The sequence below is a fragment of the Thermobia domestica genome, chromosome 2 (genome assembly GCF_964235325.1).
Source record: "Thermobia domestica chromosome 2, izTheDome1.hap1.1, whole genome shotgun sequence".
In the NCBI taxonomy this organism is placed as follows: Eukaryota; Metazoa; Arthropoda; class Insecta; order Zygentoma; family Lepismatidae; genus Thermobia; species Thermobia domestica.
The window spans coordinates 230,949,705-230,976,496 of record NC_137455.1 but is presented as its reverse complement, the minus strand read 5'-3'; the positions used below and the strand labels follow the sequence as shown (position 1 = coordinate 230,976,496).

The window sequence follows — 26,792 nt, the reverse complement described above, 5'->3', positions numbered from 1 at the left end:
CCTCTCAAGGTGCAAGAAAAGACAGGAGGCAGAAGAAGACAAATCGAAGGAAGTTTTATGGAAACTACTGTGATTTAACTGCATCCATTGTCTTATAAGAGGTAAGTTCAGCTATTTTGATATGATTATTCACATAAAAATGATGTGAAAATACTATGTTGTCATGAGATTTCTTTGATTTCTATTTGCACAATTTTTCCCAACTCTATTTAATATGGAAGTGCCTGGAATTTAAGTTACAAGATTTGACTAAACCGCACACACACATTATATATATATATATATATATATATATATATATATATATATATAGTGCAGTCTCGTTAATTCGAACTTGGATAATTCGAACAGTAGTCCACTCCCCTTGAAAACTGTATTGAAAACAATAGTAAAAAATCGTGGATAAATCGAACTTTTGAACCTATGTTTTGGATAATTCGAAGTAAATACAGTTGAAAATTTTTAATGTTGGACAGATGTAAACAGAGAAGTACAGTTTTAACGTGTTTCCAGTTATCCAGATGCAGCCATAGGGAAGAGTAATACAAAAGATAAATAGAAAATCTATGTAATGATAAAGATGAAGGTGAGTTGGGGAAGAAGTAAAGATAGAGAACGTGTGCCATTCTCATCTTGTTTCAGTGGTAAATTCAACGAAATGTTATTAATGTCGTATTCCACGCAATACATGAAATTCAAAATTTATTGTACGTACAAAAACAATCAAATTTAAGCAAATGAGGTTTACGACTTCTTAAAAGTGAGAACAGAATATTCAAATTGTTACTGGTGTTTAATTGTTTGGGCTATTCAATGTATGTTGTAGTGTTGTACGTAAATATATTTTCCATTGTACACGTAGTTTGAATTATGTGGAATCAATGTCGTTTGTTAGTTTGCGGTATTCGATCACGCAAATAATGAGGTGCTTTAAAGGTAAAGTCTACACCATATGAATATGTTTTTGATGCACAGTACTTTGGTTTGTTTGTTGTTATATATGTGAAAATGAATGTTGTTGGATAATTCGAATTTTGGATAATTCGAAGTTTTTTCGTGTCCCCTTGGACTTCGAATTAAAAAGAGTCCACTGTATATATAAGCCAGGAAGGGCCCCGGTACTTTTTCATCATGAATTTAAGCACTGGTTAACAGTAATGTTCGAAAGTATTCTGCTAACGGTCAAATGTCTGTTAGTTCTCCCAATGTCCCAAATTTTGTGAATCAAGGCAACTTTAGGCCTCCATCACCTTTGGTAATTTCACTCCTATTAATTCAAATAAACACCGCACCAAAACTAAATTCTGCCTGTGTGGCGGGTGCTCACCATACGGAAATCAGTATAAGTACCGGTAATAACGTAAATGCACTTACTGTCATACTGTTTATGTTACTATTCAAAAGAAAATTTTAAATGTTATAAAGTGCGACAGTGACAATTTATCTGAAGACGAAGAAAACAATAGAAATTCTAGCAAAACTGTAATACCACAGGTCACCCTAAAATAAAGGTAAAAATATTAAATGAAAAGTTCAACTTTAGGCGATTCTGGTGCTTCGGCGAGCCTAATTAGTTTTATATTGTGGAAAAATATTTCTGCCATTGTTTCAAATGCTCAATTAAAAACTTCTTATCCATATTATACTTGTTGGTTACTCTGGTAACAGAATGAAGTCAGTAAAATGTAAAGTTATCTTCTATTTAGAAATACGGCCTCTAACATATGACGTAACGTTTCTGGCCGTAAATGATTTAAATTGTTCCTGTTTGTTAGGCCGAGATTTTCTCACTTTAGCTAATGAGAAAATAGATTTTGCTGAGATGATTGTTCTGTTAGGGCACGGTCACAATGTCGTTGGGGTACCTACGAAAAAATTAGTTAACAGAATAGATTGTAACTCATCTCTTTCTGGGAGCCATAACAGAGTAAAGATTTTACCAAGACAACAGGGAAAATGTCAGGAATTTGAGCTAGTAAACAATGTTAAAACCACAAATTCTAGTAATTTAGAAATTTCTAGCGAAAGTGAGCATGGAGATGATTGTAATTCCTTAGAATGTAAATGTCCTGTAATAATAATAATAATAATAATAATAATAATAATAATAATAATAATAATAATAATAATAATAAAACTTGCATAAGCAAAAGCAGCAGTGTACGACTGAATGGATGAATGAAATTAATGAAAGAGAGAAAATATATGAGCATTTATGTAGAAAATCCCAAAATCTTGTGGTTAATACTTAATCTCTGAAAGAATTAAAGATTAAATCTCGATTTAGCTCAAAATTCAAAGTTTGTGTATGAACTGTACGGAAAACAAATCGATGATATAGAAAATTAAATAAAAGAATCTTATGGTATGCACAAACTAAACCATTTAAATCAAATAAAAGCAAAGTTTGTAGGAGAAAACGATAGCTAAAGACAGGGAGCTCGGACTAGATCAAGTTCCAACTCATCTTTCGTCTTCGTTTCACAAAGAGGAGGGTCCATGACATTTGGACGAGGCCGTTTAGGCGCGAGACGTTTGGACGCAAAGCCGTTTGAGTGCGAGACGTTTGGAAGCAAAGCCGTTTGGGCGCGACACATTGGGACGCAAAATATTTTATCCAAATAGGTTTTCCTACCTACATATGTTATAGTGTATTTCATAACTAGAGCCCGTATGTTTAGAAACTAAAATATGGAAATAGGCACTGGAAATTTCGAAACACTTCCGCAAAAACTAAAACAACATCTTGAACACAGCAAAATTTCTGCACAGCATGCACAACTTGTCTCTACAAATTGAAAAGAAATAGAAAGGAACTGCAGCAGACTCTCAACTGTCCAGATCGCGAGTATCCGGTCTCCGTACTACGCGGCTTAGTTCTAAAAGAATATTTCTTTTTAATAAAATAAGAGACATGTAATAAAGCCATTCAATTTGTGTAAAAACAAGCACGTTTTTCGTTAATGTTTAGTTATTTTAAAGATGTGACTATATATTCACATTTCGCTGTATACCTGATTTTCTGAGTCAGACATTATAAAATTTATTTTCATTATCGTACTTTTTTCCTATAAAATTGGGGCTGTATTGTATTAATATGGAGACATTTCAGATTCCATAAAAATAGGCACTTATACACACTAACTATAAAATTTTCTGAAGACAGCCTCTGACACCCCAAAATAAACTTCTGTCCCTGATAATATATCTAATGTAAAGGAACGATACGATTGGGCGGTACAAGAAGAACAGCATTATTTCCAATAAGGATGTAGAATTTGCATGACACAGCTATCAATGACCAGTCAAGAACGAACAACCACACCGAAGTAGCTCATTGTGGACTGCAGTCGGAGCTTTCAAATGGCACTTTATTGGTGCACTTCTGAGGACACACACACACAAAAGCGGGACTTAGTGTATGAGGCAATGCTTCAGGCAGATGCAAGAATTCGCCGTGACATTATAGAATACTTGCGGGGTTAGGTCCATAATTCCGTCATAGAATGATAATGTCATGGTAAACGTAAATAAGACGAAAGAAATTATTCAATATCTATATTAGATTTCACTGCTGACTTCTTGTTTAACTATTGTTTCCTTTCCAATTAACCCTGTTGCAAATACATAGTACTAAGCAGCAATACAATGTTATAAATAGTTATCAAGTTATGAATATCCGAAATGTATATTCCTTTAAATTGCAGATATTATAAAAGTAACGTCACAGGATGCCTACAATAAATTCTATTTTAACCCAATACATATTCATGGTGAGAAAATTTCTGCAGGTCATGGTCTCTGATTTTCCTGAAAATGCAGTATATCACTTTAGAAATAAAATAATTAGACCCGTATTTTTTTCTTTCTGTATTTTACAAAAATTTACTAGAACCATGTATTTAATACAACTGAAGACTTTTAGTGACTACCATAGGATATACTGCAAAGTAACGAAAATTTAGAGTTTTTGAGATGGCCCTTTTAAGAAAATTGGGATCAAAATTCTCCTTTCTGATTTTTTTAAATTTTAAGTTGTGCAGTTAGAGTGTTGTGATATTAGTACCTATTTTCAAGGCTTTTAATGCGTAGTTATGAAATGCACTATAAATCATTTAAGAAGATTAACCAATTTAGATATGCGGCTTTGCACCTAAACGTCCTGCTCCGGAGGAGGAAAATAATGATTCACTAATAAACAGCTTACATGCCCAAATGAGCCCCGAACGTGAAACTAAACCATGATTCTGTGTCAGTGCTACAATAAGATCCGCCTGCCTCATGATGGTGAATGTGTTCCTGGCTGTAATACCAGGATAGACTATCATATTCTAGTGAAGTGAATTGTGGAGACATGTGTTCGAGGGTTTTGTTTGTATCTCGATCCTCTAAAAACAATCCTCCCTTCAAGCGCCTTTATGATATTACTGGCAGTGCAATAAAAAATGAGTGCAAAAATTTATCTTCTTAAATAAACTTCGTGTAGAAAACTTAAGGAAATTTTCTCTTCGCACGCGTATACATATACGCTTGTGTGTGTGAGCTAGTGGTTGCGATAAAAATCGCTCCAGACTCCTCCACTCTCCCTCATTTGGGAAAAAAGAAAAATCTCTTTACAGCGCATTCCAAAATACAAGATCATAGTTAATTTTAGCTACTGCGTCAGTTGGTTGCGCTGCAACACCAGGATTTTCTTGGAGAAGAGACGCGAGTCGGTCGATTTCCAACTAACTGACGTTAAAGACGATTCGAATCTTAACGCGAGTGAAAAATAATAAATTCTCAACTTAAGGTCACAAACGTAATTCACAATATGGTTTGCTATAACGCGCCTGTTAGTTTAGAAGTGTAATAAAGACTTAATAATAATAATAATAATAATAATAATAATAATAATAATAATAATAATAATCAGGGTTGGCTGGTTTAAACCAAGGTGGTTTAAACCATGGTTTAAACCAAGGTTTAAACCAGCTGGTTTTTTCAAAAAAACCAACTGGTTTAAACCAAAAAACAAAAAATGCTCGTAAAAGTGTAAGTGTTTGTAAAATCTTGATGAACAGACATTTGTGGGTTATCACGTTTCACTCCCGTATATTATTCGTATTATATTCAGACCTAAATTCTCCATTCATTACTCAAAAAGATTATACTACAAAAGCAACTTTTTTTTTTTTTTGTTTATAAATGTTTATTTTGTGATTTTTTGTAGTTGTTATTATTGTTATGTAATTGCAATCGAAGAAAAATTCTAAATATTGTTTCGTTTCAATGTTTACTATTGATAAAATACATCGAAAATGCCGTACTTTTTGTGTGTGTGTGGGGGGTGGGGTCATACAGACTCCACGAGAGGCATTTAGTGAAATAAGTATCTTTGGTATCTATTTATGTATAAATGAGTCTGAGCCAAAGTGGACTCAAATAATTCGTATCTTTATTCACTTTTCTTATTGATATGCAGATTAAGTCGGTGTATTTCTTTAATTTGGACCAATAAAAGTCGTTAACTAACTTGAATTAAATTAGTTCTTCTGTACTCCGTAGTACTTTGAAATTGTCCATATGTAATTCTGTATAATGGTTTCACTTGTGCAACTGTTTATCTTTTTGTCCTTCTGAAATGACTCTTGACAGTTATATTAAGAAGCATGTAAAGATCAGTACAACGTATTTTTATTTACGTAGGATTCCTTCGTAAGTGAGTCGGCAGACGTATCGCATTTGTGGCCAATTAGTCCCGGTTCCGAGTTCAAGTGGAGGACAATTTCTTTCTGATGTAACTCGAGAAGCGGTTTGTATTCCGCTTTAAGCTTATGTGACCCCTTCTAGCATAACCCGGTTGTTGCATAAAAACATCAAGGCGAAACAAACTTATTTCTGTCCATATATGATATGAATATATAGAGCAAATTATTTAAACCATAAAAACCTGGTTTAAACCAAAAAAACCTGGTTTAAACCAAAAAAACCGGTTTTTTTGGTTTTTTTTTAATAAAAACCATGGTTTTTGCCAACCCTGATAATAATAATAATTGGTGATGCACAAGTGAAAAATGTTTTAATGCTGTGAAGGAAGGACAACGCTAAGTTAAGCAAGAAAAAACAAATAACATCTTCCCAAAACGTTTGGTGATTCATAAAAAGGTGTTGATATTTCGAAATGTGGCAGATAAAGTTCCGAATTTTGGGCCATTAAATGTCATTATTTCAAAAATTAAAATAAATGTTCGTCATCGTAAATATGTAATTAAGTGAACTATTAAATGATATTTTTTTAAGAGAATATAAAACTAAATGGCATAAATAATTTGTATTCTTTCTGATTTCATACATACCTGTGTACCTGTAGATTTTAAGGCATGCAACTAGTGTTTTATTTTGATATTTTTAAATTTGTGAGCACACAACTTGAATATATAATCTAAGCAAAATGTTTTAAGGTAAACTTTTGTGATTGTGATTGTGTGTCAGTGAATAGAACTTCCTGTATGCAAAAAACACGGGAACACACAGGGACACACAGGTGGTGCGGGGCCTGATTGGAAACTTCTTGCGGGGCCCCAGGTTTGCAACTAACGTGCACCAAGGTGAGTAGAACCTATATATATATTGCGCTCTCCCTACTGGTTCAGTGGTTATACCCATTTTCCTTTATAACGTTTTTCCATCTGAAAAATGTTCTGGTGAAAACGCTCACCCTGTTAATTGCTTATAGCAGCTATTTTTTCAGAGAAATAACTCAAATGGAAATGCAGACAGTGAATGAATTTCAAAATACATATTTCACCCTTGTGCCTCGCAATTTTTCAAAAAGGTTCTGTATCAATATTTCATAGTTTCCTTCTCTTACAACAAAGCCTATCGATGTCGAACTCGATATTGTTGACCAAATTTGGCAGAGAAGTGTGGAATGTAAAGAAACGAGCTAAGCAAAATTTAAAGTGCTTCCATCCATAAAGACGCCGCAGTGGCCGAAAACCTGATTGATCAGAATAAGCCATAACAATGTGTTTCAAGTTTGAAAATTTAATTTTATTTGTAAAACGGGTGAAGGGATGAAAAAGAAAAGCACATAACCGACACCGGGAGTAGGTAGACATCTATTTGAGGGTATGCTTATCATGGCAGCCATCTTGAAGTCGACCATCTTGTATCTCCCTCGACTTTTTTAAATAGGAAAGGGTCTGTAATGTATCAAATTGGGTTAGACTTTTACTAGAAATACAATGGTGAGATCTATGTTTCCATAAGTTTATAATTGTAACACATAATGAAATGCACATTGATAGGAATTCCTTGTTCAAAGATTTCTTAACAGCTGTATCGTTTTGAAAAGAATTCAAGTCAGAAAATGTACGCTAATGAGAACATCGTAAGTAGCTACTTATGAAAGGTATAATCAATCAGCTTGAAATCGTTATCGACTGCAGACAAAACGAAATGATTATGAGGCAATCACAAACTTTAAGGAATGATGGAAAATGGATGACATATTTTCCATTGAAGTATTTGAGTTAGAAAATAAACCTTCGTAAGCAGTCATCTATGCAGTACGCACTAGTATATTACATTCTGTTTTCCTGACTTCATTTAATGAAAAATATATCTATGGGATTTTCCCAAGAGAGGACAAAATTTATCCTCTGTTTCGTATTTTTAATATAGCTGTAATAAGTGAATTGATACAATCTCGGTATTCACGGTAGTATCACATGACATAATCGGTAAGAACACCAGAAACTTTTACTTAGAGGGGTGTTCATAATAAAAGAGGGTGTGCGTGCACCCAGAATAACTAATGATATACATTTTTACACAAAGTTGAAGAAAACAATATTTTTTCGCCCATGGGTGTGTGTAAGGAAATTTGGTGGAATATTAGGGGTGTGCAGAATACTCTCTGGACATATCTATTTTTACAACAGAAATTGTAAACGTAAAAGAATAAAGAAACTACTGCAGCATTAAATTCAGAAAATGTTTACTTATGCCCGGCAACTATTCATTTACATGTTAGGGTACAGACATACCGAAGACATATCGCGATTGAGGTCGAGGTTTACGTCGCGGTCGCTACCTCGATGTCTTAAGTCGCGATGGATGAAGGGCGCACATAGCGAAGAGGTCGCATTCTCACTGTAAGTTCTCAGTTTGAGAAGAAACATTGCTTTGATGCGTGTGAAATTATTCCCTCAGTGTATAAAGGGGTCCGCAACTTACGAGGGAAGTGTGTGTATATATCAGGGTTGGCAAAAACCATGTTTTTTATTGAAAACCCAAAAAACCAGGTTTTTCTGTTTAAAGCAGGTTTTATTGGTTTAAACCAGGTTTTTTTTTTTTTTTTTTTTGGTTTAAATAATTTGCTCTATGTATTTATATTAAATATGGACAGAAATTAGTTTGTTTCGCCTTGGTGTTATTATGCAACAACAAGGTTATGCTGGAAGGGGTCACATAAGCTTAAAGCGGAATCCAAACCGCTTCTCGGTTTACATACAAGAGAAATTGTCCATTTGGCCACGAAACTGGGACTAATTGGTCACAAATGCGATTGCCGACTCACTCACGAAGGACTCCTGATAAAAATACGTTGTACTGATCTTTACATAGGCCTACATGTTAATATAATTGTTAAGAGTCATTTCAGAAGGACAAAAAGATAAACAGTTACACAAGTAAAAACATTATACAGAATTATATATAAATAGGGAAACTCCTGCTTTAGCCATTGGGAAAATCCTGTTATTACTTTAAATGTATTTGTATGTAAAATTTTAAGGTCAACGTATCATAATCACTACGCTAAAACTGACGTATTAAATTACAAAATTGGTATGTAGATATCATTCAATATAATTAAACCATGTCAAATCCAAGCTGATGTTGGAAGCTACGTAGGAAATCGATAAATTTTGCCAATTTCTATCAATATATTCAAGCAACCTTGGCTTCTTTATAAAACAACAGGCATTCAGGCAAGTAGAAATATACAACTTGGTTTCATTTCGTATGTTTAGGCTTATGAAATTCCAAGGTTATCACGGAGAAGACTTTCGCTTAGAGGGACACCTCGAATCGCTACTTAGTTTACACTTGAAAGATGGGTTGTGGTTCGACCGAGAATTGAACACGGGACCCCTTGATTAAAAGGTGAAAAGTAGATAAACGTAATGCGGATGGTTTGTTATGTGGAAACGTCACTATGAAGTTCACAAGATTTAAAGCATTTTTCATTTTTTCTTGGGAGGGCGGCATTAAACCAGTTGTTTTATTTATTTATTTATTTTTTAAAAAAACAGCTTGTTTAAACCATGGTTTAAACCAGCCAACCCTGGTGTGTATTGTGCAAATTTTAAGTTGGCGGCTACTGTGTTGCAGCAAATCAAAAGCAGCCCGTATTGAAGCTGTCATGATTGGCTTATTTTCTTTAGTAGTATGATCCGTAGAAAATGACAGTTGTCTTCTTTAAAAATGTGTTGAATGTCCTGGAGTGGAAGGAATAAATATGGAGTCTTCAATTAGTGTTACGTATGCCATATGGGAAAACAGTGATATCGTTAGAAAACTCTGCCACTTTCTGTTTTCGTATCGTACGTTGCTGGTTTAACTGTAAGAATTGTAATTCATGACTACATCAAGAAAAACCAAAGAGAACTGCTATCGAAAAGCATCGTATGAAACTTCAATATACAAATTCAATTTTACTTTATGTGGACTTCGCTGAAAACTGGACTGTTATTTTGCAAAGTGAAACTCAGATTTATCACCGGAGAAACGAACAAATTTCCATCTTTACGGCAGTGGTGTATCATTATAAAACAACTGACAGTTTTGTTGTAATAAGCGACGATAAAACACACCATGTACTCATAGCCATAGACAAGATTCTAAAAATACTCCAAGAAAAGCGAAAATATAGGTTATAGAGAAAAGTTCGAATACGTGGAAATAAGTGTCTACAATTCCCCACACCGGTCAGTGATTTCTGATGGTGCTGCATCCCACTTTAAAAATTGTTTACAGATGTTCGAGATGCAGACAGTTCCGATAAAGCACTGGATTTTCAGTGAAACCGGCCATTCAAAGGTCTCTGCTACGGTATTGGGGGGAAGGTGGAGAAAAAGGGGGTTGTAAAAAATGTGCAAATGCAGCACAAACTTTGGCAAAAACAGATACACAGTATTAAAACTGCAGAAGTATTTGTGAGTATAGTGCAAGTACAAACTCCGGTAATTACTCTTGTTTTGTTGCCAGGAACTGAATTCGACAATTTTCGAGAGAGAGAGAGAGAGAGAGAGAGAGAGAGAGAGAGAGAGAGACAGAAAGAAAGAGAAAATGCAAAAGTGGGAAAGCGTGCGATCGGTAACTGGTATTCAACGAAGTCACATTTGGCTTTCGGAAAATGGGGAAGTTTTTATGGCAATAACGGGTCACCATGAACTAACTTCATGCTTCCCCCAAAATCGAGCTCCTGCAATTCAAAGTGTAGATTTAAGAAGTCTGCAAAAAGGAACTCTTGTTGCATGCATATATGATAACTAGTAGTGGGTAGCAGAAATATTATGAATAAATCATGAATTACGTGCAGTTGAAGTGCTGTTTATCCTTCCACATGGACCTTCAACAAGGTACAGGTTTGAAGAAGAGCATAAGAGAAGTGAAAATAAGTGTTTTGTGACTATCGAGAAAGTGCTACGAGTTGTAAGTGCACCAACACCTATTGGAGCATCATCACGGTTACATGCTGTCAGCGAAGAAGACACAAAGCAAGGAAATGATTGCTTCATGTCAAAAACAAATCAGTGAAATTTTGTTTTCAAGACCATTTTAAGTGAACTTAAAATTTGTTTCGTAATTTCTACATCAGATTACTTCGGTTTAAGAAAACGAAGAAGAAGAGGGAGGTTCATTTCATTATTTCAGAGAGCCTCATGGATCAAAATAATAAAAAGCAGCATAGAAAAAGCTTTTGTTCGTTAATTAATGAATGTGAATTACAAACATCAAATTGTTGCACTTTTATTGTTTCCAGTGTTGCCAATTGAAATCAAAGTTAACGAAACTTCGCTAACTTCAAAACGCTGTAATTAATTCATGGAGTATTGGTCGAAAATGGTATGTAGTGTGTTTATTATTGATGTAAAGTTGAACCATCGATCAAAATTTCAGAATTTTAAAAAAATGTTGTTTTCGGGAAAATGGCGCCCAAAAGTGTCGATTTTTGAACATTTGACAAGTTCTCGAATTTTTTTGCGACGAAACAGTTGTACACAGAAGAGAGATTTTTTTTTCCAGAAAGCGGGTAACTACATCTTAACAATAGTGAAAACAGATGTAACGTACCGATTCTATCGGTAATGATACATTGTAGGTTTAATTTGAATGTGGTTTGAATTTGTGTTTTAGGTTGTGTTAGTGTACGTTCAATTCATTATTATTGATTTCCGTATGAACTTCCCATTAGTAAGCCCTCTTAGTTAGTGCTCAATAATGTTACGGTTGTATTGTTCTAAGTGTGTCATATATATAGGAATGCATATGACCGATGTTGATTTTGTGATTCAAAAATCTCGAATAAACTAGGTAAATACGATGCGGTGCTGATAAGTTCTTAGCTTTACTAAGAAAATTAAGAAAATTAAATTTTTTTATGGATTTATTCAACATACTCTCCCTTCAATTCGATGCATTTTTTGCTTAGGGCCTGTAATTTATTTAGGCCCTCTAAATAAAACTCTTTTGGTTGGCTGTCAAACCATAAGTTTACTGCTGCAATTGCTTCCGAAATGGTGGCGAATTTTTGTCCCTTCAAGTGTTTCTTTAAATTTGGGAATAGGTGGTAGTCTGATGGGGCCAGGTCAGGTGACTATGGTGGGTGGTGCAAGTTTTCAAACCCTAAGCTAGCCAATTTTTGAATCGCAACATTGCTCTTGTGAGGAGATGCGTTGTCTTGAAGGTAGACAACTTTTCGGGACAACTTTCCACGGCGTTTTTGATTCAGCTCTGAGTGAAGCCTTTCCAGTATTGATGCATAGTTTTGGTGTTACCTTGTTCTAGATAATCAACAAAGATTGCCCCATCCTTACCCAAAAAACACTGGCAAGAACATTTGATCTTAATTTCTGAACACGAAACCTTTTTGTCCTCGGTGAACCACTGTGACGCCACTCTTTTGATTGTTCCTTTGTCTCTGGATCATATAAATAGATCCATGTTTCATCCTCCGTGACCAAACGTTCCACAAAATTAGTCCCTTCCTGCTCAAAACCTCTTTCGAAGCAAGCACTCTTGCACGCTTTTGATCGGCTTGCAAACATTTCGGCACCCATTTGGCAGAAAGTTTGTTCATGTGCAAATGATCGCGAATAAGGACACTAACGCGTTCACGGGATATACCTAGGTCCTCTGCTATACATTTAGCAGAAATTCGTCTGTCTGTGAGAATCATTTCATGAACCTGTTCAATGATTTCTGGCACAATCACTATGGATGGTCTCCCAGGGCGGGGGTCATCTACAGTGCCAAAATGGCCTGTCTTAAATTTCACAACCCAGTTCTTCACTGCGGCATAACAAGGTGAATGGACCCCCAATGTTTGTTGCATCTCACCATGGATCGTCTTTGCAGATTTCCCCTGGAGGAAGAGGAACTTCATCAGCGCTCGACTCTCAACATCGTTGAACTTGTTGGGCTGCCCTGCCATCTCAAGCACTCACCTAAAAAACATAACTTTCCTTAGTACCAATGTTTTAATATTTCGTCACAAACATATAGACACATGTAGCTTTCAAATAAAAACAAACATTATAAATATCGGAAGGAGGAAGAGGGCAAAGCTAAGGACTTCCCAGCACGCCCTCGTATTAATACAACTTGGCAGGCCTTCATTTAAATTACTTCGGCAATGGTACGTAACAGATATTTTCCGTTACAATTGTCTAGCTACAGTATACATGTTATTTTCATTCCATATCTGCAGACCATGTCAGTGGAGAGTAAAACCGGTGAATAACAAGTACGTAATGTTAACTATAAAATTGAATTATACTCGGAACTTAACCTAAATTAAACGTTGAGTTGTACCGTCCTTTCAGCATGGATGATATGCTATTTTCATAACATGGCACCATGTTAATGCATATGAATGCGAGTTATCCCGCCACACGAAATGTACACTTACATGTAGTTATTTTTAAAATTTCATTATTTTTGTTTCAATAGCGTTTGTATCATGAGTAATAACGAGTAATAGTATATTCTTACATTCTATTCTGTAGTATTCCTGCAGTCTCTTGTGTGATTCTTGCTTGAATCGCGATTCAACTATTATTAATTATAATTTGCTTTTCGCTTTTCATTTGTTTGCACTATTGCAAGTATTACGCTACTGTTTTGTTTCGAGATGACAATGGAATTGACTTGCCCGGAGAGATTCTTTGTATATGTGAGCTTCTTTGTATATGTGAGCACTGGTTAGATGCAAATATCGTTAATATGGTTAGTTTAAACGGTTTTAATATTATTACTCACTACTCTCGTACAATAAAAAGTCGAGGTGGTGTCGCAATTTTTGCTCGCTCTTATATACATGCAACTGAGATTGACGTTCGGAATTTTTGCGTCGAAATGCATTGTGAGGTAGTCGCATCAAAACTTCAAGAGTTAAATATTTGTATTGTGTGTATCTATAGGACCCCTTCTGGTGATTTAGGAATTTTCTTTAAAAATTTTGAGAAACTTCTAGCGAACTTACGTAGAAAATTTAGTAGTATAGTTATCTGTGGGGATATAAACATAGATTGGTTAAAGAATTCAACTGATAAATCTAAGTTTCAAGATATGTTAAATTTATATGAACTACAAACTATTATTAACGTACCTACTCGTCAAGGAAAGACAGCTATCGACCAAATTATTATTCCAAAAAATAATCTTAAATGTTTGTTTGAAGTTACTGAACTTGGATTTTCTGATCATGAAGCCATTTATTGTAGAATACCTACCGAGAGAATAGTGAAGGGAAGTCCGAAACCGATAACGAGAACAAGCAGATCATTTTCAACGGAAAATATAAATTATTTTTGTTTTCTATTATCTCGTGAATCTTGGAATCCCTTGTACGACTTACCTAGTGCTAATGACAAATTCAATTATTTTGTTGATGTTTTCTTACATAATTTTAACATAGCATTTCCATTACAGTTACGGAAAGATTTTCATAACATGAAAAAGTGGGTCACGTAAGGAATAAAAGTTTCAAAGCAAAAGCTTATATATTATCATAAACTTAAGAAAACCTGTGTTAATTTACCAGCTAAAGTTATTTCCCATATAAAAACATACAAAAGGATATATCAGAATGTTATTCGAACAGCCAAAAGAATCCACAATGACACTATAATACACGGATATAAAAACAAAATGAAAGGTGCGTGGAACGTAATAAACAATTCATCAAAGACTGTTCCAATGCGCGAAATATCACAAGTTAATTATAGAAATAATTCTTTTGCTGATCCTGCTGCCATTACTGAAGTCTTTAATCAGTATTTTCTTAATACGAATTTACCACCTGGAAAGTTGGATCTCGCTGTAGAGTCAAATATTCCATGCAACAAACATAGTATGTATGTAACTCCGGTAACTGAAGAAGAATTGTTGGACTGTATCAAAAGGCTTTCTAGTACCCGTTCTGCAGGTATAGATGAAGTCCCATCCCTAATTATAAAAAAGAGTGCGCATTTAATAGTGAAACAACTATGCTTTCTTGTAAATGTATCATTTGAATCAGGCGTTTTCCCCGACAGATTGAAGACTGCAAAAGTTATACCTTTGCACAAAAAAGGAAATACTTATGATGTTCAAAACTATAGGCCTGTTTCTATTTTCTCTGTTTTCTCGAAGATTTTTGAATCACTAATGTTATCGCGCTTGAGAAATTTTATATCCTGCCATAACCTAATCTCGTCTTCTCAACATGGATTCCAAAAAAACAAATCAATTGATACAGCGTTGTTTAACTTTATTAAAGAGGTTTCTACAGTACTTGATAAGGGAAAATATGCAGTAGGTTTATTTGTTGATTTCTCCAAGGCATTTGACAGTGTTCAACATTCTCTTCTACTGGCAAAACTCCAGAAATATGGTATTAGGGGTGTAGTACATGAATGGTTTCGCTCGTACCTGACAAACAGAAAACAAGTAGTAAAAATACAAAAAACAATTAACAATAAACAAGTCACATTTTCATCCACAACTGCTACTATCTCTGCTGGTGTTCCTCAAGGCTCAATTCTTGGGCCAATTCTTTTTTTATTTTACATAAATGATCTTGTTCAATATATGTATCCCCAACATATTGTACTATATGCTGACGATGTAAATGTCATAGTAACAGCGGACAATACACTTGAACTAGAAAGTAAATTAAAACAAACTGTGGAGCGTTTGATAAAATGGACATCTCAGAATCAACTGCTGATAAATGCAAAGAAAACAAAAGCACTAAATTTTCATTACTCATGTACACCTCGAATAGTACCATCCATTGTGATAAATTCAACTGATGTAGACTATTCAAAATCCACTAAATTTTTAGGTGTAACAATAAGCAATAGGCTTACATGGGATGCACATATTACTGAGCTAAACAGCAAATTAAGTCGTATCTGTTTTGTCATTTATAGACTACGTGGTTCAGTGTCAAAAGAAACTTTGCTGTTATTGTACTATGGTAAGTTTCAATCATTGTTAAATTACGGAATAATTTTCTGGGGAGCCTCCTATTCCAGTGTTACTACTTTTCGTCTACAGAAAAAGGCAATAAGATCTATTTTTAATCTATCACCAAGGTCCTCATGCAAAAGGGTCTTTCAGTCAAATAAAATTTTAACTGTGCCTTGTCTGTACATATACAAAAGTATCATATATGTAAAGAGAAATGAAAGTAGTTTTCTTCATGTTGACGATGTACATTCATACAACACACGACAAAAGAATAACATATTCACAGCATACCAAAACTATGCGTGCACCAAAAGAAGTGTTCTTCCTATGTCCGCTAAGTTGTTTAATAAGCTCCCAAGTTATTTGAAGAATATCAAAAACATACGAAATTTCAAAAATGAACTATTTAATTTTTTGTGTAACAAAATGTATTATCATATTAATGAATACTTGGGTGATAGTTTGTAAAATAATGTAAATCAATTATATTGAAATGTCTTATTATTATTTGACAAGTCCTATGTACTGGTCTCTGACCAATAATGTACGACATGGATGAATAAACAATGAATGAATGAATTAGGTGAGAATAAGAAACAGATCTTAATACGATTTAGAAAGTTAAATTAGTAGGCTCCGTATATATATTTAATAATAATAATACAAGTTTTTAAATGTGAACGGGTAAGCATGTCAAGTGCGCACACAAAAAAAGGCAGCTACATGTCTACTTAAGTACCGCGACGACACAGAGTGACTGTAATTTAGAAATTGTGGCTAAATCGCTTCGTTTGGTAAACTTAACCTGTGGAAATAATCTATTTAGGAATAACCTATACTACGTTTTGATAATAAATGATCATCTGCTCTAAATTGTGGTAACCTATTGTGGACAGTCGTCACGAAATAACGTTCGTTCTGGCCATAATTGAAATGGCATCACGGAACAAGAAGAGCTGTTACTACCGGCGGGATCCGACCGAAAATCAAATCCAAACGGGAGTGAAATTTGGTTGAGTCTTGGAGCTAATCAACAGTGTTTAAGTTACTAGAATTCACGTAACCCAAAATTTTCTTAAATTTTTATACAATCAGAAAGTCGAAATTTCTGGAACCAATACGGCGACTTCAACGCTACCATCAAAAGAATCATTATCGATGTACCCTTGAGTGACTGTTTAATATTTTATGTATGTGTTGAAGCAAATGGATATAAAAATGTCAGGTGAAAATTTTGTACGGCGTCACGCATCTCAAATATTCTTTGATAGTCTCCCCACTGATGTAGTTTAATTAAGTGAAGATCTGTCAGAGTCTTCTAGAACAATGACGGTAACATCGAATAACTTCCGTTTTCAATGTCTTCTTTCTCTTAATAGCTTTAACTTGAAATAGCTTAAACATTTTATGAACATAAGAAGTTCGGAAATTAGATAAATCCTTAAGCGCAAATTATTCTTGAAACCTTGGATTGATGATATGATGGATTTGGCTTGTGGCATTAAACAATAGTAGTTCCTCATTTGTAAATGCACTCGAGGCATCAGCTTACTGCCCTTGAGCATTCGCAAGAGAATGATTCGTTGTATCAAGTTTTTTTGGAGGGCGGGGGGAAGGCACTTTGCTGGTTTTGAATTTTCGATTCTGTAATTCTCCCCATAACGATTGATATGTGTAATAAGTAACTCTGAAGTGCTGTCTTGTAGGATTTTTCTTTTTCTTTTTTTGTAGTTTTTGCATGCACATTTGTATATAATTCATGTCAAGTGGCTGAATTGAGTAAGTTAATATTATGGCCAGAAAGAGCGATGCCTCATATCTGCCACTGTCTTCTAATTCTGGAATAAAGAAAACATCTAATTGTGGGATACAGAAAGGATATTATCGCTCATTAAAACATCCTAGTTAACGGGACAGCTTGAATGTTAGAGTAGTGGAATACAATGCTGTTATAGGATTAGAATTGTAATTTTACTTGTGTGCCATTTTCCTTGTGATTATGCTTCATATAATTATAGTGAAATGAAATGCAATCAGTTTATAATATCATAGAGGTGCTGCATATGTTAGAATGAGATATTTGAAACAGAAAAGTTTTTTTCTTTTTCTTTCTCCATACAAACAACCAATTTTAAATACTCGATGATTTATTTCAGTACGAAAGAATACATCAAAGATTGTGTTATGAAATTAAATGATAAAGATTGTACTTTGTATGAATAGTAATGTAAATCTATAACAATTTACAAAACTTTTTCTATATAAATATCTTTTCTTCATTCAAACGGTATGATGCTACCCATCTTAACCAGAATATTCAATATTTTGTATTCCATTATCTGGAAACAATAAAAATATCAATAATAGAGAAATCGAACATTCTACTTCAGTCTTGTGCCCTAATTAAACCTGCTATAGTATAATCTTAGTATATATATAGTAAACAGAATAGTACATTATTATAGAAAAGGGGCAAATCTTCACAAGCGGTTACTACTTTAGTAAGGACTTGAAAAAGAGTTAGGATGTATGGAATATAAAGTTCCAAGTCAAAATTTGGAATGAGAATAAACAGTAAACTTAAATAAAGAACTGGCTTAAATAACTATCTCTTCTAAATCTACATATTCAGTCGGGATTCGTTTCCATGAAAATGAGACAGAATGGAGTTTGGTTAATTTTAAATTCAAAGTTTTATGCTTTCTCAGATTAGCGATCTTCAGCTTTAGAATAATTACACTATTTATATTTGTAACTAAAGTTTGTATTACCGTTCTGCAAATTTATAAAATTAGTACTTATACAAATGAGCTATTGTTAAGTATACACTGGAGGAGATTTTGTTGGAGAGTGTTTGGGATGTGTAGCCGATAATATGCGAAAATATAAGGTTTAGTGACTTAATTGTAGACTAACATGAAAATGAAAAGCATAGTTTTTCTGTACATACAGGTGATTCAGACTATAGAGTATCAATAAACTGTGTACGATGTGGAAATTGGTTTCATACAACTTGTTTTCGATTATGATCTGAAGAGCTTGAAACATTGAAACATTATAGTAGTTGGTATTTAAATTGTCAGGCAAAGGAAGAAAGAGTTAAATGACGGAGTTAGTGAAGGTGCAGATGTTAGTACGGAAAATAGAATGGTGAAAATTATACGGACAATCGAGGTCACTGGGGGTCTTCTTCTGGAAACTTTGAAAACCCTTAGTACTGGATTGGAGACGAGAATCGATACTAAAATGTCATCGCTACGTAGTGAATTAAAATCCGAAATGCTAAAAATGTCGAACGATATGACATCAGTTAAAGAGTCTCTTCTCCATTTAACTAATGATTTAGGACAGGTTCGATTAGAAATTGATAACACAAAAACTCAGCATATGGAAAGCATAAATGAGTTTGGAAGTAATGTTTCTAGAGAATTAAATGATGTAGTTGCTGATATTAACCGGGTTAGGATAGTTGTAGATAATATAAAATCAGGACTACAAGAAACTAACGAAAATATAGATATAAAAATTCAGGCTGTTACGAAAGAAATGTCCAATTTAAAGGTAGAAATGAGCAAGGTTAGTATTCAGAGTCAAAAGGAGGTAGAGATTCTGAAAGAGCAGCAAGCTGAAGACAGCGAAAAGTGGCGCTAACTAAATGAGACCACTGTCAATATGGTAAAAGTACTCGAAAGAGAAGTGATAGATGCTTATAGACATGGCCAAGATCAGTGTAGGCAGAATATGGAACACTTAAAGGAATCCATGGAGAAACAAATTTCAGAAGCTCAGGACAAATGCGAAAATCTTCGGGAGAAGTTAGACACAAAAAGGGAATTTTCGGTGAATAATGAAAGTAGTCATGATAAAATATTGGAAAAAAATGGATATTAAATTGTTTCGGAGGAAGAAAGTAACTAAACTCAAACGTATAATTTGGAGGGATTGCGGATCGATAGTACCGTAAAAGGTTTTCATCATCTGAGTCGGAAGAAGGAAAGAATGGTCATCGAAATGATAAACATAAATGTCTCAGGAACAAAATTAAACGAAATGAACCTTCGGTCCGAAAACCAACTGAAGATCGATGTTCCACAAAAGGTGTATAGATGGACGTGGATAGTAATGTAAATTTTGTGAATTGTGAAATTCATTCGGACTTACACGCAGAAATCGTTCATTGGGAAAATAGCCTATGACAAACGGTGCGCTGGTTCTTTAAAGGAATTGCATCATTTCGTGAAGTTTGACGGAAAAATAACGCAAGAAACCGCTCAAATTTTCTTACGACCTAATTCAGACGATGAATCTATACGTTTTGACCGAGCAAGACCGAATGTAAATAATAGCGAGGTGTTTGCAGAAATCTGCCAAAATTTGGTATCGAAGTGTCACGGACCAAATAAGAACTTTTGTGGATTTTTAAGGTTTTTTAAGTTGCAATATATATATATATATATATGTATATATATATATCTGAACGGATGGAGAGGGCATAGAAGCGTCATCTCTATTCGTTGAGATATGATCGCACTAAATATTCTTCTTTACTAGATTTCGTTCTTTATATTGTGGAAATTTATAAATCAGCAGACGGTGCCATCAAATCAGGAATTAGAGGGTCTACTCTTAAAATTAGGATCAGTTAGCAATCTGCAAGACTTGATTCTTAGGATAGCCGAATTACAATGTAGTCCTAATAGCCAGGTCGATAGTCCCAGCGGTTCAAAGTTTCAAATTAAGAAACAACTAAATGTAAGAAAAACTTTTGTTACTCAGAGGAAAAGAACTATTATAGACAATGCGGTACAGACTGATCGGATAATTGGCGAAAGAGCTGCAACAGAAAATCCTTCAAATAATCAACACTTTAGAAACGGTACCGGAAATATACGTCGAAATCGGAAATTTAAATGAAGCTGGGGAGGAAACGAAATCAAGAGAAATCAATCTATTCCGGAAATTCAAACCTTAGTAATAATGCATGGAAACGTGCCATTTCCGTACATCATACCGGGAGACCATAATATGAAATTATCATTTGGGGAAGGTCCTTCCGTACCTTTAGTGAATTTTCTTTTTTCTTCCCATATTTCAGTCATGGCATCAGTCACTTGCTCTTTACACCCGCCTTATCCCTGTGACTGTTGAGGCGACAAATAATAGTAATCCTTCCGTTTTGAGTTACAATTATCAGGTCTTGGCAAACATGCTGAGCAGTCATCCTTAAGGGGAAACGATGCCTGCTCAACGAAACTTCTCTCCCCACGCCAAAATTGTAACAAAATTTATGTATTATTTAATTTCCAGGATTCAACAAGAGTCAGAAATAATTCCTTTTCAGTTATTAACTTATTTTGATTTAAAGGATGGAGAGGATACTAATCGCCAAGACTACGATATTTCCTTCATCTTTGGTAAATTGTGAGATAGGGGATAATATGCATTCTGGACACGGGAGCAGAATTGAATTTGTTAAACTATAACGTTTGGACCAGGTTACAAAATTCTTTTCGATCAGCGAAATTGAAACCTGTATCCAGAGTACATTTAAACGCTTTTGCTGGAAAAGATAACTTTCCAGTTAACTAATATTCAAGATAATTTGATGTCCCATTCTTTATTGTTAAAGATATGAAGCGTGACTGTTACTGTGATCACCTTTCTTTGCAAAATTTCAAGTAATTCTGGATAGGAAAAACCGTAAATTAATTACGAATAATAAGTCCGAGAAGGTAATTTTAGATTTATCTCAAAATACTACTAGTGCACCTCGACACTAATAAAATGTCTGATGAGCATGAAATACCCTCTTCTCCACATAAATGTAATACATATTTTGGAGAAATTTCCGAGATTGAAATTGAGGAATATATTAACAAACGTGAGGATCTAGATACGGAGATTAAATTGAAATTAAAAACACTCTTAACCAAGTATAGACATTATTTTGAGTATCCGAAGCCAATAAAATGCGAACCGTATAAAATCTAACTCAGTGACCAGGAGCCTGTTGTAGGAAAAATTTACCCCATTCCACAGGCAATGCAAAAAGAGTTTGAAGAACTAAACAATCGGATTAGACTGGGGATAGCCAAAGAACACCCAAGCAGTTATAGGAATCCTATACACTGTCTAAGGAAGGCTTCGGGGGTTGTGCGACCAATGATCGATCTTCGCTTACTGAATAATAAGGTAATTAGCCCAAAAATTCAATTTGAACCTATAAACGAAATCCTTACCCGAATTTCGGGAGCTAAAATCTTTAGTTCTATGGACGCGACAACGGGCTACTATGGTGTCAGGCTCCATTCTGACTCATTCCAGTACACTAGTTTCATTTATTTAGGGCGACAGTATGTATTATGTGTTTTACCCATGAAATTGAAGTCGAGCTCCAGTATCTTTAAGAACATTATGAATTATTTTGGACTAAATACTCGGCATTTTGTAGTTGTATATCTCGACGATTTGTTGTTATAGTTCAAAGTTAGAAGAACACTTTAACCATTTGGAAGAATTGTTTAAAATTTTAGAATTTGGGAATTTTGTCCTGAATTTCAAAAAGGTCAGTTTGTGCAAACAGAAATCCCGTTTCTAGGACATGTAGTGAATGGAACAGAACTGAAACCGAATCCAAAACAAAATGAAGCAATTAAGTGTTTTCCAGTTTCTAACACTAAAAAGCTACGATCCTTCCTGGGAATTCTCTCATGGAGAAGAGAATTCATATCCCAATTTGCTGCCTTAACTGCACCTTTCTTCGAACTCCTGAAAAAAGATGAAAACTACTGTTTAACTACTGAACTATCAGAATGGTTTCGACGGTTGAGGATGTTACTGAGTGAACCTCCGGCAGTCAACCTGATTTTTTCAAACTTTGCACTTGTTCTCGGACGCGTCGTTGGAAAATTTAGCCGGTTATCTCGCGCAGTATGATGAGACCGGAGAGCTATTAGTCATCGAGTATGCCAGTCATAAATTAAAATTATATGAAATATCTTATTCCATCTTCCAACTAGAACTTCTCGCAGTCATGTTTTCGTGCTAACATTTTTCTTACTATATTTTAGGTAGGCAAGTTACGGTTGATTGCGACAAAAAATGCAGTGACCTATGATTTTGCAAAATTTAGACATAAGAACAACTAAAATCTTATTGAAGCTACAACGATTCGATCTTCGGTTTGAACATATAAAAGGAACCGACAATAAAATAGCGGATATTTTGAGTAGGAATACTACCGAATGCTATGCCGAACCAAATAAATTTTGTAAATTAAGGTAGTACATGGTTTAAAGTTCGGGAATATGAGAATTCACAAGCATCGGATAACTATTGTTGGGAATTGAGAAACAAGTTAAATACCAAGACATTCAACGATCGAATTAGTGTCAGCGATAATTTGCTCTATATTCGGAATTCTAAATTAAATAATTCGCTCCTAGTAATTCACACAGTTCTTCATGAAACAGGACATTTCGGAGTAACCAAATGCGAGAAACTGCATCAAGCATTATTCTTTTAGAAAATTGAAAACAACTTTTAAAATGTATATCAGAAACTTGTGAATTCTGTGTTCAGACAAAATTTTCTAACTAAGTTATTACATGTGAAAACCTTCATATCATGGCCGAGAACCCTATTAAAAGATACGCGTTGATTTGTCGGAAAACTCCCTTGTAGTTATGGTTATTATTACATATTATCCATTGTAGATGTCTATACTCGGTTCATTTGCTACTTACCTTTAAGAACAGTCACTACAACGGATATTATTCGGGTCCTAGAAAAGGAATATTTTTATATATGTCCATACCGAAATTATAGTGTCCGATTAAGGTCCAATTCTAGTCTCAGAACTGGAAAAAATATTGTGTAGAGTATCGGATCCATCACATTCTTGTGACTCCGTATAACCCTAAGGGGAATGGGATAGTGAAACGTTCCCATCAAGAATTGTATCGCGTAATTCGGTTGATGTGTAATCAGAATGGTACAAAATGGAAAAGCGTCAAGTTCGCGCAGGACCTGTTAAATTATTCCTATAATAGTACCATTGGATGTATACCTGCGGAACTCTGTTTTTCAGCAGCAGATAAATACAGGGAACAATTTCCATGGCCTTTGGGGTTGCAAGATGAGGACGACTCGAAGCGCCATATCCAGATGGAGCCTCAATGGCTAAGAGAAAAAGGAAACATTTCGCATCGTCCGATAGAAATCAAGGAAGGCAATCTGGTGATGGTTCGACCTCACTTTCTGTCGAACGCATTCAAGAAAATTACCTATAAATATATACCTACTTACAGGGCCTTACTTGATGACAAACGTGTGTAACTTAGTTTATATGAAAGATCTTGAGTTGAATGTCAGTTTAGCGTCCTTTTCAGCAGCGAAGCTATGTGAGACATGGACCTTCTAATTAACCAGGAATCCGAACCACATCAACTCTCGCCGGGAATCAAACTCGGGTCTCAGGCGGCAAAGGGGCGTATGCTAACCGCTTAGCCATGTGGAGCTCATGAAAGCTCCCGGAGGAGCTCATGAAAGATCTTAAGGTGAGAGAAGTCTCAAAAGAAAATTTACTAAATGTAAAACTGATTGCACTGCTGAAACGGAAAGAATTACTCAAAGAATTTAATTAATTACACATATATAAAGATTTTTTTTTCGAAGGTCCTGGGAAAAATGTAAGACCGATTCTATCGGTAACGAAACATTGTAGGTTTAATTTGAATGTGGTTTGAATTTGTTTTAGATTGTTTGTTTACGTTTAATTCTTTGACTTCCGTATGAACTTATCATTGATAAACCCTCTTAGTGCTCAATAATATTACGGTTGTATTGTTATATTCGTATCTTTATCTGTGTCACATACATAGGGATACATATGGCTGATGCTGATTTTGTGATTCAAAAATCTCGAATAAACTAGGTAAATATTAATACAACTTTGTAGGCCTTCATTTACGTTACTTCGGTAATGGTAGGTAATATACATTTTGCATTACAATTGTCTAGCTACAATATACATGTTATATTCATTGGGCCGTATATTCTATATCTGCAGACCATGTTGTCAGTGAAGAGTAAAACCGGTGAATAACAAGTACGTAATGGTGACTACAAAATTGAATAATACTCAGAACTCAGCCTAAATTAAACGTTCAGAATCGTACCGTCTTTTCGGCATGGATGGTATGCTATTTTCGTAACATGGCACCGTGTTCATGCGAGTTATCCTGCCACACGAAATGTACACTTACATGTAGTTATTTTTAAAATTTCATTATTTTTGTTTCAATAGTGTTTATACCAGGAGTAATAACGAGTAATAGTAGTTACTCTTACATTATATCCTGTGGTGTTCCTGCACTCTTTGTTATCTGATCCTTGCTGAAATCGCGATTAAACTATTATTTGCTTTTCGCATTTCATTTGTTTGCACTATTGCAAGTATTACACTACTTTTTTGCTTCGAGATGACGATGAAATTGAGTTGCCTGGCAAGATTAGGTGAGAATAAGAAACTGATTTTCATACGATTTAGGAAGTTAAATTTGTAGGCTTCGTATACGCATTTAATAATAATAATACAGGTTTTTAAATCTGAACGGGTAATGATGTTTACATTTGTTATAATTAGGATGTGACATATTATGCGTGATGTGCGGGTAAGCATGTCAAGTACACATGAAAAAAGGCAGTTACATGTCTACTTAACTAACGTAACGACGCAGAATGATTGTAATTTAGAAATTATGTGGCTAAATCGCTTCGTTTGGTAAACTTAACCTGTGGAAATAATCTATTTAGGAATAACCTATACTACGTTTTGATAATAAATGATCATCTGCTCTAAATTGTGGTAACCTATTGTGGACAGTCGTCACGAAATAACCCTCGTTCCGGCCATAATTGAAATGACATCACGGAAGAAGAAGAGCTGTTACTACCGGCGGGATCCGACCGAAAATCAAATCCAAACGGGAGTGAAATTTGGTTGAGTCTTGGAGCTAATCAACAGTGTTTAAGTTACTAGAATTCACGTAACCCAAAATTTTCTTAAATTTTTATACAATCAGAAAGTCGAAATTTCTGGAACCAATACGGCGACTTCAACGCTACCATCAAAAGAATCATTATCGATGTACCCTTGAGTGACTGTTTAATATTTTATGTATGTGTTGAAGCAAATGGATATAAAAATGTCAGGTGAAAATTTTGTACGGCGTCACGCATCTCAAATATTCTTTGATAGTCTCCCCACTGATGTAGTTTAATTAAGTGAAGATGTGTCAGAGTCTTCTAGAACAATGACGGTAACATCGAATAACTTCCGTTTTCAATGTCTTCTTTCTCTTAATAGCTTTAACTTGAAATAGCTTAAACATTTTATGAACATAAGAAGTTCGGAAATTAGATAAATCCTTAAGCGCAAATTATTCTTGAAACCTTGGATTGATGATATGATGGATTTGGCTTGTGGCATTAAACAATAGTAGTTCCTCATTTGTAAATGCACTCGAGGCATCAGCTTACTGCCCTTGAGCATTCGCAAGAGAATGATTCGTTGTATCAAGTTTTTTTGGAGGGCGGGGGGAAAGCACTTTGCTGGTTTTGAATTTTCGCTTCTGTAATCCTCCCCGCAACGATTGATGTGTAATAAATAACTCTGAAGTACTGTCTTGTAGGATTTTTTTATTTATTTATTTTATTTATTATTTTTTGTAGTTTTTGCATGCACATTTCTATATAATTCATATGTCATTAATTTAATTGTGTGTGGTTTTAGTGGCTGAATTGAGTAAGTCAATATGGCCAGAAAGAGCGATGCCTCATATCTGCCACAATTTTCTTCTAATTCTGAAATAAAGAGAACATGTAATTATGGGATACAGAAAGGAGGATATTATCGCTCGTTGATCCAAGATATTTAACGGGACAACTTGAATGTTAACTGAAGTTGTGAAATGAAATGAAAACTTTAAGTTTAACGTCCCACAATTATGCCGGTTAGGCTAAAGGAGACGGTGATAATGAGAAATGAGTGAAATGGTGGA

General features: G+C 34.7%; 1 protein-coding gene across 12 annotated transcripts in view; it reads right to left on the bottom strand.

The window, feature by feature from the left end:
* The window catches only part of LOC145678403 (methyltransferase-like protein 25B), an 881,238-nt gene that overhangs the window by 816,787 nt on the left and 37,659 nt on the right, over nucleotides 1–26,792 (bottom strand). Inside the window, exon 1 of one of the 12 annotated variants that reach the window (XM_081748513.1) lies at nucleotides 13,267–13,354. The exons of the other annotated variants lie outside the window; for them this stretch is intronic. The gene's annotated coding sequence lies outside the window, so the exon portion shown is untranslated. Of the gene's footprint in view, nucleotides 1–13,266; nucleotides 13,355–26,792 lie in introns of those variants that run through there. 12 annotated transcript variants of the gene reach the window in all.